The following is a 13,489-nucleotide window of genomic DNA, read 5'->3' on the forward strand; positions in this document are numbered from 1 at the left end:
CCTGGCGTGGAACTAAGTTCTTAGGCGCCGGGTTCCACAAGAGGAATGTGAGAGGCATTTTTACCTCTTACGATAACGAACCAAGAGTGAGGCAGGCAGGGCCTTGGGGGGGGGGGGCGAGGTAGGAGGAGGAAAGCACCAGGGGGAGGAAGACAGCAGGGGGAGGAAGACAGCAGGGGGAGGAAGACTGCAGGGGGAGGAAGACAGCAGGGGGAGGAAGACAGCAGGGGGGAGGAAGACAGCAGAGGAGAGGAAGGCAGCAGGGGAAGAAAAGCAGCCAGGCCCCCCAGGGACACAACAAGGTCCTGGGAGCCTTCACAGGTGACATGCTCGTGATTTACACGGACTTTGGTCAAAATATGCAAATGCAACTATCGACAACCCTTCGCCCGAGTCCAGTCTGCGCTTCTCCATCCTATTTTACCCCCAGGTTAGCCATTTTTGTCACCTGTCTCCCCCCTTATGTATAAATGTTGTTTGCTTCGGTTTCGCTGTGGTCGGAGACAGATTGCTTCCAAACGATACGTGATCAACTGAGCTGTGACTCAGATTGCTCCCAGCGGCATCTGGTTTGACCAGACCACCAGCCGGGAGCTCTGACCGGGCCTCCTGGTGATATTGATCCCCCAGAACAGCACTGGGGCAGATATGGTTGCGCTTGTCAAGGTTTCCCCTAGTGAAAGGTCAAGGCCGTAATTTGCACGGTTACCCATTCCTTTACTGGCGGTCCATGCGGCCACCCGTACAGTTACTAGCCATCCGCTCAGTCACACAAACAGTTACTGGCCATTTGAGCTGTCATCCATTGGTATGATTTCCGTCTCGTTCATACCTAATCCAGTGTCATTTTTGTCCAAGCTCTTCTACCTACTTGACGGTCCAGGGGTCATTTCAGTTCAAACACAAACGGTGCAAGTCGCAATGTTTAGAAGAAATTGAAGTTTTAAGAAATTCTGGAGGCGGCAGTCTATCTACCATCTATCCCAGAATGGGGGTCGTGGTGCCCCCCATTCCATTGAGCGGAGTTTCCCTAACTTGGTGAATTTTGTGACTGAGTAGTGCAGTGATCCAGTGACAGGCCACTTAAGTGTAGCAGTGACAAGTTACGTTGATATTTATGTTAAGTGGCGGCCTAATGACACTAATTGTAGAGTCATTAGGCACCAGTGACGCGTGAGGTGTTAGCTAGAAGAAAGAGCAACACAGCCTACAGTGACACAGTTTTGCAGAGAGGGCCTCGTGGGGCCCCAGATCACATGCTGTTTACCTGCAGTTTTCGGCAGGTTGACTGGTCCAGCTCCTGGAGGAGCAGGAGGAAATTACCAGGAGAAAGCACCAAGCCATTACGACTATATAGCACTTGGAAGGGGTCAGGATAAGGATATGGGATGGGAAGGAATGGTGCCCAACAACTTGGTCGATCGGGGATTGAACTTCGCGACCTGCATGAAGCTCTACCGTCCCGCCCAAGTGGTTGGGGACCATTCCTCGGTAAGACTCCAACTCCTGGAGTGGTACTCGAGTGGTGAGACACTGACAGGAACGAGTTACCGCCCCCATTCCCTTCACGTAATTATCCGGTCGCCCAGAAAAAGAAGCGTTGCAGCATTTTTATTTTTGATTTGATGGAGGCGAGGAACGAAGAGTCAAGACCTCAGTGCAAGAGTGCAGGAGTAGGTGAACAACACGCCATCAGTACACGAGAGGAGGAGGGAGTCACCGCCTGCACTTTCTGGCCGCTTGCTGGTTAGGGGGACTCCGCGAGTCTGCTGGCTAGAGGGGACTAGGACTCCGCGAGTCTGCTGGCTAGAGGGGGGGACTCCGCGAGTCTGCTGGCTAGAGGGGGGGACTCCGCGAGTCTGCTGGCTAGAGGGGGGGGACTCCGCGAGTCTGCTGGCTAGAGGGGGGGACTCGGGGAGTCTGCTGGCTAGAGGGGGGACTCGGGGAGTCTGCTGGCTAGAGGTCGGGGAGTCTGCTGGCTAGAGGGGGGGACTCGGGGAGTCTGCTGGCTAGAGGTCGGGGAGTCTGCTGGCTAGAGGGGGGGGACTCGGGGAGTCTGCTGGCTAGAGGGGGGACTCGGGGAGTCTGCTGGCTAGAGGGGGGGACTCGGGGAGTCTGCTGGCTAGAGGGGGGGACTCGGGGAGTCTGCTGGCTAGAGGGGGGGACTCGGGGAGTCTGCTGGCTAGAGGGGGGACTCGGGGAGTCTGCTGGCTAGAGGGGGGACTCGGGGAGTCTGCTGGCTAGAGGGGGGGACTCGGGGAGTCTGCTGGCTAGAGGGGGGGGGACTCGGGGAGTCTGCTGGCTAGAGGGGGGGACTCGGGGAGTCTGCTGGCTAGAGGGGGGGACTCGGGGAGTCTGCTGGCTAGAGGGGGGGACTCGGGGAGTCTGCTGGCTAGAGGGGGGGACTCGGGGAGTCTGCTGGCTAGAGGGGGGGACTCGGGGAGTCTGCTGGCTAGAGGGGGGGACTCGGGGAGTCTGCTGGCTAGAGGGGGGGACTCGGGGAGTCTGCTGGCTAGAGGGGGGGACTCGGGGAGTCTGCTGGCTAGAGGGGGGGACTCGGGGAGTCTGCTGGCTAGGGGGGGGGGGACTCCGCGAGTCTGCTGGCTAGGGGGGGGGGGACTCCGCGAGTCTGCTGGCTAGAGGGGGGGGGGGACTCCGCGAGTCTGCTGGCTAGAGGGGGGGGGGGGACTCCGCGAGTCTGCTGACTAGAGGGGGGGGGGACTCCGCGAGTCTGCTGGCTAGAGGGGGGGGGGACTCCGCGAGTCTGCTGGCTAGAGGGGGGGGGGACTCCGCGAGTCTGCTGGCTAGAGGGGGGGGGGACTCCGCGAGTCTGCTGGCTAGAGGGGGGGGGGACTCCGCGAGTCTGCTGGCTAGAGGGGGGGGACTCCGCGAGTCTGCTGGCTAGAGGGGGGGGACTCCGCGAGTCTGCTGGCTAGAGGGGGGGGACTCCGCGAGTCTGCTGGCTAGAGGGGGGGACTCCGCGAGTCTGCTGGCTAGAGGGGGGGACTCCGCGAGTCTGCTGGCTAGAGGGGGGGACTCCGCGAGTCTGCTGGCTAGAGGGGGGGACTCCGCGAGTCTGCTGGCTAGAGGGGGGGACTCCGCGAGTCTGCTGGCTAGAGGGGGGGACTCCGCGAGTCTGCTGGCTAGAGGGGGGGACTCCGCGAGTCTGCTGGCTAGAGGGGGGGACTCCGCGAGTCTGCTGGCTAGAGGGGGGACTCCGCGAGTCTGCTGGCTAGAGGGGGGGACTCCGCGAGTCTGCTGGCTAGAGGGGGGGACTCCGCGAGTCTGCTGGCTAGAGGGGGGGACTCCGCGAGTCTGCTGGCTAGAGGGGGGGACTCCGCGAGTCTGCTGGCTAGAGGGGGGGACTCCGCGAGTCTGCTGGCTAGAGGGGGGGACTCCGCGAGTCTGCTGGCTAGAGGGGGGGACTCCGCGAGTCTGCTGGCTAGAGGGGGGGACTCCGCGAGTCTGCTGGCTAGAGGGGGGGACTCCGCGAGTCTGCTGGCTAGAGGGGGGGACTCGGGGAGTCTGCTGGCTAGAGGGGGGGACTCCGCGAGTCTGCTGGCTAGAGGGGGGGGACTCGGGAAGTCTGCTGGCTAGAGGGGGGGACTCGGGGAGTCTGCTGGCTAGAGGGGGGACTCGGGGAGTCTGCTGGCTAGAGGGGGGGACTCGGGGAGTCTGCTGGCTAGAGGGGGGGACTCGGGGAGTCTGCTGGCTAGAGGGGGGGACTCGGGGAGTCTGCAGGCTAGAGGGGGGGACTCGGGGAGTCTGCTGGCTAGGGGGGACTCGGGGAGTCTGCTGGCTAGGGGGACTCCGGGGGACTGCTGGCTAGGGGGACTCCGGGGGTCTGCTGGCTAGGGGGACTCCGGGGGTCTGCTGGCTAGGGGGACTCCGGGAGTCTGCTGGCTAGGGGGACTCCGGGAGTCTGCTGGCTAGGGGGACTCCGGGAGTCTGCTGGCTAGGGGGACTCCGGGAGTCTGCTGGCTAGGGGGACTCCGGGAGTCTGCTGGCTAGGGGGACTCCGGGAGTCTGCTGGCTAGGGGGACTCCGGGAGTCTGCTGGCTAGGGGGACTCCGGGAGTCTGCTGGCTAGGGGGACTCCGGGAGTCTGCTGGCTAGGGGGACTCCGGGAGTCTGCTGGCTAGGGGGACTCCGGGAGTCTGCTGGCTAGGGGGACTCCGGGAGTCTGCTGGCTAGGGGGACTCCGGGAGTCTGCTGGCTAGGGGGACTCCGGGAGTCTGCTGGCTAGGGGGACTCCGGGAGTCTGCTGGCTAGGGGGACTCCGGGAGTCTGCTGGCTAGGGGGACTCCGGGAGTCTGCTGGCTAGGGGGACTCCGGGAGTCTGCTGGCTAGGGGGACTCCGGGAGTCTGCTGGCTAGGGGGACTCCGGGAGTCTGCTGGCTAGGGGGACTCCGGGAGTCTGCTGGCTAGGGGGACTCCGGGAGTCTGCTGGCTAGGGGGACTCCGGGAGTCTGCTGGCTAAGTGGACTCCGGGAGTCTGCTGGCTAGGGGAATCTCTGGGAGGCTGCTGGCTAAGGGGATTCCGGGAGTGTGCTGGCTAGGGGGATTCCGGGAGTGTGCTGGCTAGGGGGGACTCTGGGAGTCTGCTGGCTAGGGCGAGTCTGCTGGCTAGGACGACTCCGCGTGTCTGCTGACTAGGACGACTCCGCGAGTCTGTTGGCTAGGACGACTCCGCGAGTCTGCTGGCTAGGACGACTCCGCGAGTCTGCTGGCTAGGACGACTCCGCGAGTCTGCTGGCTAGGACGACTCCGCGAGTCTGCTGTCTAGGACGACTCCGCGAGTCTGCTGGCTAGGACGACTCCGCGAGTCTGCTGGCTAGGACGACTCCGGGAGTCTGGTGGCTAGGACGACTCCGCGCGTCTGCTGGCTAGGACGACTCCGCGAGTCTGCTGGCTAGGACGACTCCGCGAGTCTGCTGGCTAGGACGACTCCGCGAGTCTGCTGGCTAGGACGACTCTTAGCATGTGTGCTCAGACCAGTTATGTGAGCTTACAGCTGACATAAAGGTACCGTTGTCAACATAGCCTTAGTAATTTTGCTTTGAGTTGTGGCTCAGTTTTCAATTTTGCGACATTCAAGAGCCTGGCCTCAGGCCGAGCTCGGAGAGGAGAGGTAAGAAGGGGAAAGAAGTTGAGAATGCACTGGATTCACTTCCCCAGGGAAGGCCCCAGGAGACTATGGCATTCCGCCTGACGTTCTCAAGTGCGCTCGAGGAACACTTAAAACTGAGCTTCAGGAACTTCTGTGCCAGTGCTGGGAGGGAGGGATCGGTGCCACAAGACATGAGAGACACGAATATCATCACTCTACAAAAATGAAGGTGACAGAAGCAATTGCAACAACTATCGCGGCATCTCCCTCCTCAGCATCGTTGGCAAACTCTTCGTCAGGGTCGTCTTGGTTTGGCTCCAGTTTCTTGCTGAAAGAACATAAGAACATAAGAACTAAGGTAACTGTAGAAGGCCTATTGGCCCATACGAGGCAGCTCCTATTTATAACCACCCAATCAAACTTATATACTTGTCCAACCCATGTTTGAAACAATCAAACAAAGAGTGTACCCAGAGTCTCAGTGTGGTTTCCGAGCAGAGAGGTCGACCACTGACATGGTGTTCTCCCTGAGACAGCTTCAAGAAAAGTGCAAGGAGCAGAGAAAAGCCCTGTACATCGTCTTCATTGACCTTACAAAGGCTTCGACCACCTGAGCAGGGACGGACTCTTCAAGATCTTGGCCAAAATTGGCTGCCCACCCACCCTACTCAGCATGATACAATCACTCCACGAGGACATGAAGGGCACGGACGTGTACGACGGCTCAACTTCTGACCATTCAACATTGTTACAGTATCGACACCATCGTCGGAGTGTGAAGTGGCGATTTCAGCGCCATCTATGGGTCTGCACTCCAACTCCCCTAGTATTGGGCGCTATCTGTTGGTGGTGGCGTGGTATCGGTAGAAAGTTCCAGTTTCCAGCCTCCAGTCCGAAGAGGAGGTCGATGTGGATGACTTCTGGTAGGTGGCATATCACGATCAATGCCATCTAGGTTGTGGCTACAAGTCACAATATCAAGTCCCCGGTGAATGGGTGTTAGCCCAGGGTTACCTCGTGTACCGTAAGCTCTTCAATCTATCCAGACTCAGAGCAAAGACGAAAATACAGATGAGAATCCTCAGGGAATTTCTCTTCGCCGACGACACAGCCATCACCACACACACAGCAGGTCTGCAGGAGCTACTCAACCGCTTTGCTACAGTCTGCTCCACTTCGGCCTGACAATCAGCCTGAAGAAGACACCGGTGATGGGACAAGACCTCAATGAGTTACTTTGTATAAACATCACAGACTACGGGGTGGAGGCAGTCTATGAGTTTGTGTACCTGGGCTCCACAATCTCAGACACCCTTTCCCTGGACACTGAGCTCAACAGGCATATCGGGAAGGCTGCAACAACATTGGCAAGGCTCACAAAGCGCGTTTGGGAAAATGACAAACTGACAGTGCACACCAAGGCGCAGGTCTACATGGCATGTGTGGTGAGTACACTTCTCTACGGCTTAGACTCCTGGACCCTGCGCTCTCGCCAGGAGAGATGGCTTAATTTTAATACCATTCACTTGCGGAACCTGAGACGCATCCTCGACTTCACATGGAGAGACCACGTCACCCACAACACAGTGCACGAGAGAACAAGAATCCCTTCAATGTTCGCTCTCCCGAAGCAGAGATGCATGCGATGGCTGGGACATGTCACACGCATGAAAGATGGCCGTATACCGAAGGACCTCTTGTATGGAGAACTGACATCAGGAAAGAGACCCACCGGAAAACCCCAGTTGTGTTTCAACGACGTCTGCAAACGCGACCTCAAGCAGCTGAACATCGACATGAACACTTGGGAGGCAGCAGCTGTGGACAGACCTGCCTGGAGATGCAAAGTGCAGAAGAAACTCCAGCAATTCAAGGGCGAACTGAAGAGGCAGGGGGAGGAAGAGAGACTTCAGAAGCAGTTTCGACCATTAACGGACGCAACCACTTCGGCGATTTTATGCACTCGCTGTGGTCGGGACTGTCATTCTTGGGTTGAACCTCACAGCTACAGTAGGCGCTGCATCCAACTAGACACACAGGACACAACTCCATAACCCCACGGGATTGACGAATGCCTACCATATTACTGACATAATACACTTACTGTATATTAAATAGACTCTAGCAATTCCATTAAAAGCAAGTATATTACTGACATAATATACTTGCTCCACATGTGTGTAGGGGGAGGGGGTAGGCTTGGCTAGAGGAGTTACAGTATACGTCACAAGGTAGCCTGTACACCTTGGAGGAAGAGTTGTAACACCAACCTTAAGTGTACCACTATAATGGAACACCACTATAATGGAACACCACTATAATGGAACACTACTTATCCTGAGTAACACTTCCCCATTGGTTGCACTTGGTAACACTGTTATGGGCTGACATATGATGGTTACACCGGGACTACAAAGTACACTGCCAACAAGGAGATGTTAACACAGGATGAAATACGCTGCCACCATCTGCCTTTGACCATTGAGACTATATCAAGCAACGAGGCAAGAAACATTGCTTGACTTGGAGAGTACGTTCTATGACTGTCATTAATTATGAAAACGGTTGTTAGCCACTATATCCAAAAGGCTAAGAGGATTCAACAATTGACACAGACGGGAAATTTAACATGATTTATTAAAGACCAAAATTATGTCAATCACCACTTATATATCCTACTCTAACACTGGCAAAAAGTTAAGAAATTTGGACATGGAACAAAAACTCAGAGATCACACACATTACCTTAAGATATCTGTCTCTCCCTGGCTGAGATGATCTTCACAGCCCTCTCTGGACCCCGGTGTCCCGCACTCTGAGTTCCCTAAGTCCCTAAAGGACCTCTATATACAACCCCCACAGGGGGAGGGGGAGATCTGCTGTTGCTACCCACCAAGAGTGTACAAACACTAAAGAAATATTTCAAAAAGCTTATATATATATATATAGACATATATATATATATATATATATATATATATATATATATATATGTCGTACCTAATAGCCAGAACGCACTTCTCAGCCTACTATTCAAGGCCCGATTTGCCTAATAAGCCAAGTTTTCATGAATTAATGTTTTTTCGTCTACCTAACCTACCTAACCTAACCTAACCTAGCTTTTTTTTGGCTACCTAACCTAACCTAACCTATAAATATAGGTTAGGATAGGTTAGGTAGGGTTGGTTAGGTTCGGTCATATATCTACGTTAATTTTAACTCCAATAAAAAAAAATTGACCTCATACATAGAGAAAAGGGTTGCTTTATCATTTCATAAGAAAAAAATTATAGTAAATATATTAATTCAGGAAAACTTGGCTTATTAGGCAAATCGGGCCTTGAATAGTAGGCTGAGAAGTGAGTTCTGGCTACTAGGTACGACATATATATATATATACATATATATATATATATATACATATATATATACATATATATATATATAAATATATATATTTATAAATATATATATATATATATATATATATATATATATATATATATATAATAAAAAAAAATTGGGAAATTAACAATTTCTCCTTAAAGTCAGAAAATTGTAACCAGTTGACCCCAGGTAACCAAGCCTGGCCTCGGGCCGGGCTTGGGAGAGTAGAAGAACTCCCAGAACCCCATCAACCAGGTATCAACCAGGTGAAGGCACTGTAACGTGACCATTCTTCATCTCGACCTATGACCTACCTGAGCTTACCAACAGGTAAAATAAAGTTAATTGAAGGGTAATTACAGGGGACTCTTAGTCATATTTTGTTCAAAAGTGGCGCATCACCTCTGATTCTTCCCCCCCCCCCCCCCCCCCCCGCTCCCTCTAATTGTGCTAGATGGTGCTTGCTTGTTTGTTGGGAACCCCCCAGTTATGACAGTTGCTTAATGCCTGTGGTCAGGTTCTCTGTGGATCTCAACCAAAATGAGGTTACAGGCAGTTACAGCTACAAAGAACAGCGGGTACAGGCATTTATAGCTACAAAGAACAGCGGGTACAGGCAGTTACAGCTACAAAGAACAGCGGGTACAGCCAGCCTTGTGGGACGGGGGGGGGGGGTTGGAGAGGAGGGGGGATGGGGGGTTATGAATTCCCCAAGAGACATGACCATAGGCTATGGCGACCCTCCAGGAGTGTGTGGTGGGATTACCCTTGTGAGGAGCAGGGAGTGTATCTCCTGGCCTTGTGCACTCTGACCAGAGTGCCACCCTTGTGTTCACTATCACCCTTGACCAGCCCGGCGCCTCACCCTCGACCAGCCCGGCGCCTCACCCTCGACCAGCCCGGCGCCTCACCCTTGACGAGCCAGGCGCCTCACCCTTGACCAGCCAGGCGCCTCACCCTTGACCAGCCTGGCGCCTCACCCTCGACCAGCCCGGCGCCTCACCCTTGACCAGCCCGGCGCCTCACCCTTGACCAGCCCGGCGCCTCACCCTCGACCAGCCCGGCGCCTCACCCTCGACCAGCCAGGCGCCTCACCCTTGACCAGCCCGGCACCTCACCCTCGACCAGCCCGGCGCCTCACCCTTGACCAGCCGGGCGCCTCACCCTTGACCAGCCGGGCGCCTCACCCTTGACCAGCCGGGCGCCTCACCCTTGACCAGCCCGGCGCCTCACCGCGACAAACGCCACACCATTGAGCCGTTGTAAAAGATTCGACTCTCAGGAAACGAAACTTTAAAATACTGACCAAGTTTTCCAATATGTAACTTTCGATAATACGGACCTGGCGTGGAACTAAGTTCTTAGGCGCCGGGTTCCACAAGAGGAATGTGAGAGGCATTTTTACCTCTTACGATAACGAACCAAGAGTGAGGCAGGCAGGGCCTTGGGGGGGGGGGGGCGAGGTAGGAGGAGGAAAGCACCAGGGGGAGGAAGACAGCAGGGGGAGGAAGACAGCAGGGGGAGGAAGACTGCAGGGGGAGGAAGACAGCAGGGGGAGGAAGACAGCAGGGGGGAGGAAGACAGCAGAGGAGAGGAAGGCAGCAGGGGAAGAAAAGCAGCCAGGCCCCCCAGGGACACAACAAGGTCCTGGGAGCCTTCACAGGTGACATGCTCGTGATTTACACGGACTTTGGTCAAAATATGCAAATGCAACTATCGACAACCCTTCGCCCGAGTCCAGTCTGCGCTTCTCCATCCTATTTTACCCCCAGGTTAGCCATTTTTGTCACCTGTCTCCCCCCTTATGTATAAATGTTGTTTGCTTCGGTTTCGCTGTGGTCGGAGACAGATTGCTTCCAAACGATACGTGATCAACTGAGCTGTGACTCAGATTGCTCCCAGCGGCATCTGGTTTGACCAGACCACCAGCCGGGAGCTCTGACCGGGCCTCCTGGTGATATTGATCCCCCAGAACAGCACTGGGGCAGATATGGTTGCGCTTGTCAAGGTTTCCCCTAGTGAAAGGTCAAGGCCGTAATTTGCACGGTTACCCATTCCTTTACTGGCGGTCCATGCGGCCACCCGTACAGTTACTAGCCATCCGCTCAGTCACACAAACAGTTACTGGCCATTTGAGCTGTCATCCATTGGTATGATTTCCGTCTCGTTCATACCTAATCCAGTGTCATTTTTGTCCAAGCTCTTCTACCTACTTGACGGTCCAGGGGTCATTTCAGTTCAAACACAAACGGTGCAAGTCGCAATGTTTAGAAGAAATTGAAGTTTTAAGAAATTCTGGAGGCGGCAGTCTATCTACCATCTATCCCAGAATGGGGGTCGTGGTGCCCCCCATTCCATTGAGCGGAGTTTCCCTAACTTGGTGAATTTTGTGACTGAGTAGTGCAGTGATCCAGTGACAGGCCACTTAAGTGTAGCAGTGACAAGTTACGTTGATATTTATGTTAAGTGGCGGCCTAATGACACTAATTGTAGAGTCATTAGGCACCAGTGACGCGTGAGGTGTTAGCTAGAAGAAAGAGCAACACAGCCTACAGTGACACAGTTTTGCAGAGAGGGCCTCGTGGGGCCCCAGATCACATGCTGTTTACCTGCAGTTTTCGGCAGGTTGACTGGTCCAGCTCCTGGAGGAGCAGGAGGAAATTACCAGGAGAAAGCACCAAGCCATTACGACTATATAGCACTTGGAAGGGGTCAGGATAAGGATATGGGATGGGAAGGAATGGTGCCCAACAACTTGGTCGATCGGGGATTGAACTTCGCGACCTGCATGAAGCTCTACCGTCCCGCCCAAGTGGTTGGGGACCATTCCTCGGTAAGACTCCAACTCCTGGAGTGGTACTCGAGTGGTGAGACACTGACAGGAACGAGTTACCGCCCCCATTCCCTTCACGTAATTATCCGGTCGCCCAGAAAAAGAAGCGTTGCAGCATTTTTATTTTTGATTTGATGGAGGCGAGGAACGAAGAGTCAAGACCTCAGTGCAAGAGTGCAGGAGTAGGTGAACAACACGCCATCAGTACACGAGAGGAGGAGGGAGTCACCGCCTGCACTTTCTGGCCGCTTGCTGGTTAGGGGGACTCCGCGAGTCTGCTGGCTAGAGGGGACTAGGACTCCGCGAGTCTGCTGGCTAGAGGGGGGGACTCCGCGAGTCTGCTGGCTAGAGGGGGGGACTCCGCGAGTCTGCTGGCTAGAGGGGGGGGACTCCGCGAGTCTGCTGGCTAGAGGGGGGGACTCGGGGAGTCTGCTGGCTAGAGGGGGGACTCGGGGAGTCTGCTGGCTAGAGGTCGGGGAGTCTGCTGGCTAGAGGGGGGACTCGGGGAGTCTGCTGGCTAGAGGTCGGGGAGTCTGCTGGCTAGAGGGGGGGGACTCGGGGAGTCTGCTGGCTAGAGGGGGGACTCGGGGAGTCTGCTGGCTAGAGGGGGGGACTCGGGGAGTCTGCTGGCTAGAGGGGGGGACTCGGGGAGTCTGCTGGCTAGAGGGGGGGACTCGGGGAGTCTGCTGGCTAGAGGGGGGACTCGGGGAGTCTGCTGGCTAGAGGGGGGACTCGGGGAGTCTGCTGGCTAGAGGGGGGGACTCGGGGAGTCTGCTGGCTAGAGGGGGGGGGACTCGGGGAGTCTGCTGGCTAGAGGGGGGGACTCGGGGAGTCTGCTGGCTAGAGGGGGGGACTCGGGGAGTCTGCTGGCTAGAGGGGGGGACTCGGGGAGTCTGCTGGCTAGAGGGGGGGACTCGGGGAGTCTGCTGGCTAGAGGGGGGGACTCGGGGAGTCTGCTGGCTAGAGGGGGGGACTCGGGGAGTCTGCTGGCTAGAGGGGGGGACTCGGGGAGTCTGCTGGCTAGAGGGGGGGACTCGGGGAGTCTGCTGGCTAGAGGGGGGGACTCGGGGAGTCTGCTGGCTAGAGGGGGGGGACTCGGGGAGTCTGCTGGCTAGAGGGGGGGACTCGGGGAGTCTGCTGGCTAGGGGGGGGGGGACTCCGCGAGTCTGCTGGCTAGGGGGGGGGGACTCCGCGAGTCTGCTGGCTAGAGGGGGGGGGGGGACTCCGCGAGTCTGCTGGCTAGAGGGGGGGGGGGACTCCGCGAGTCTGCTGACTAGAGGGGGGGGGGACTCCGCGAGTCTGCTGGCTAGAGGGGGGGGGGACTCCGCGAGTCTGCTGGCTAGAGGGGGGGGGGACTCCGCGAGTCTGCTGGCTAGAGGGGGGGGGACTCCGCGAGTCTGCTGGCTAGAGGGGGGGGGGACTCCGCGAGTCTGCTGGCTAGAGGGGGGGGGACTCCGCGAGTCTGCTGGCTAGAGGGGGGGGACTCCGCGAGTCTGCTGGCTAGAGGGGGGGACTCCGCGAGTCTGCTGGCTAGAGGGGGGGACTCCGCGAGTCTGCTGGCTAGAGGGGGGGGACTCCGCGAGTCTGCTGGCTAGAGGGGGGGGACTCCGCGAGTCTGCTGGCTAGAGGGGGGGACTCCGCGAGTCTGCTGGCTAGAGGGGGGGACTCCGCGAGTCTGCTGGCTAGAGGGGGGGACTCCGCGAGTCTGCTGGCTAGAGGGGGGGACTCCGCGAGTCTGCTGGCTAGAGGGGGGGACTCCGCGAGTCTGCTGGCTAGAGGGGGGGACTCCGCGAGTCTGCTGGCTAGAGGGGGGGACTCCGCGAGTCTGCTGGCTAGAGGGGGGGACTCCGCGAGTCTGCTGGCTAGAGGGGGGGGACTCCGCGAGTCTGCTGGCTAGAGGGGGGGACTCCGCGAGTCTGCTGGCTAGAGGGGGGGACTCCGCGAGTCTGCTGGCTAGAGGGGGGGACTCCGCGAGTCTGCTGGCTAGAGGGGGGGACTCCGCGAGTCTGCTGGCTAGAGGGGGGGACTCCGCGAGTCTGCTGGCTAGAGGGGGGGACTCCGCGAGTCTGCTGGCTAGAGGGGGGGACTCGGGAGTCTGCTGGCTAGAGGGGGGGACTCCGCGAGTCTGCTGGCTAGAGGGGGGGACTCGGGGAAGTCTGC

Source organism: Procambarus clarkii, chromosome 25 (genome assembly GCF_040958095.1).
Source record: "Procambarus clarkii isolate CNS0578487 chromosome 25, FALCON_Pclarkii_2.0, whole genome shotgun sequence".
NCBI classification, from domain to species: Eukaryota; Metazoa; Arthropoda; class Malacostraca; order Decapoda; family Cambaridae; genus Procambarus; species Procambarus clarkii.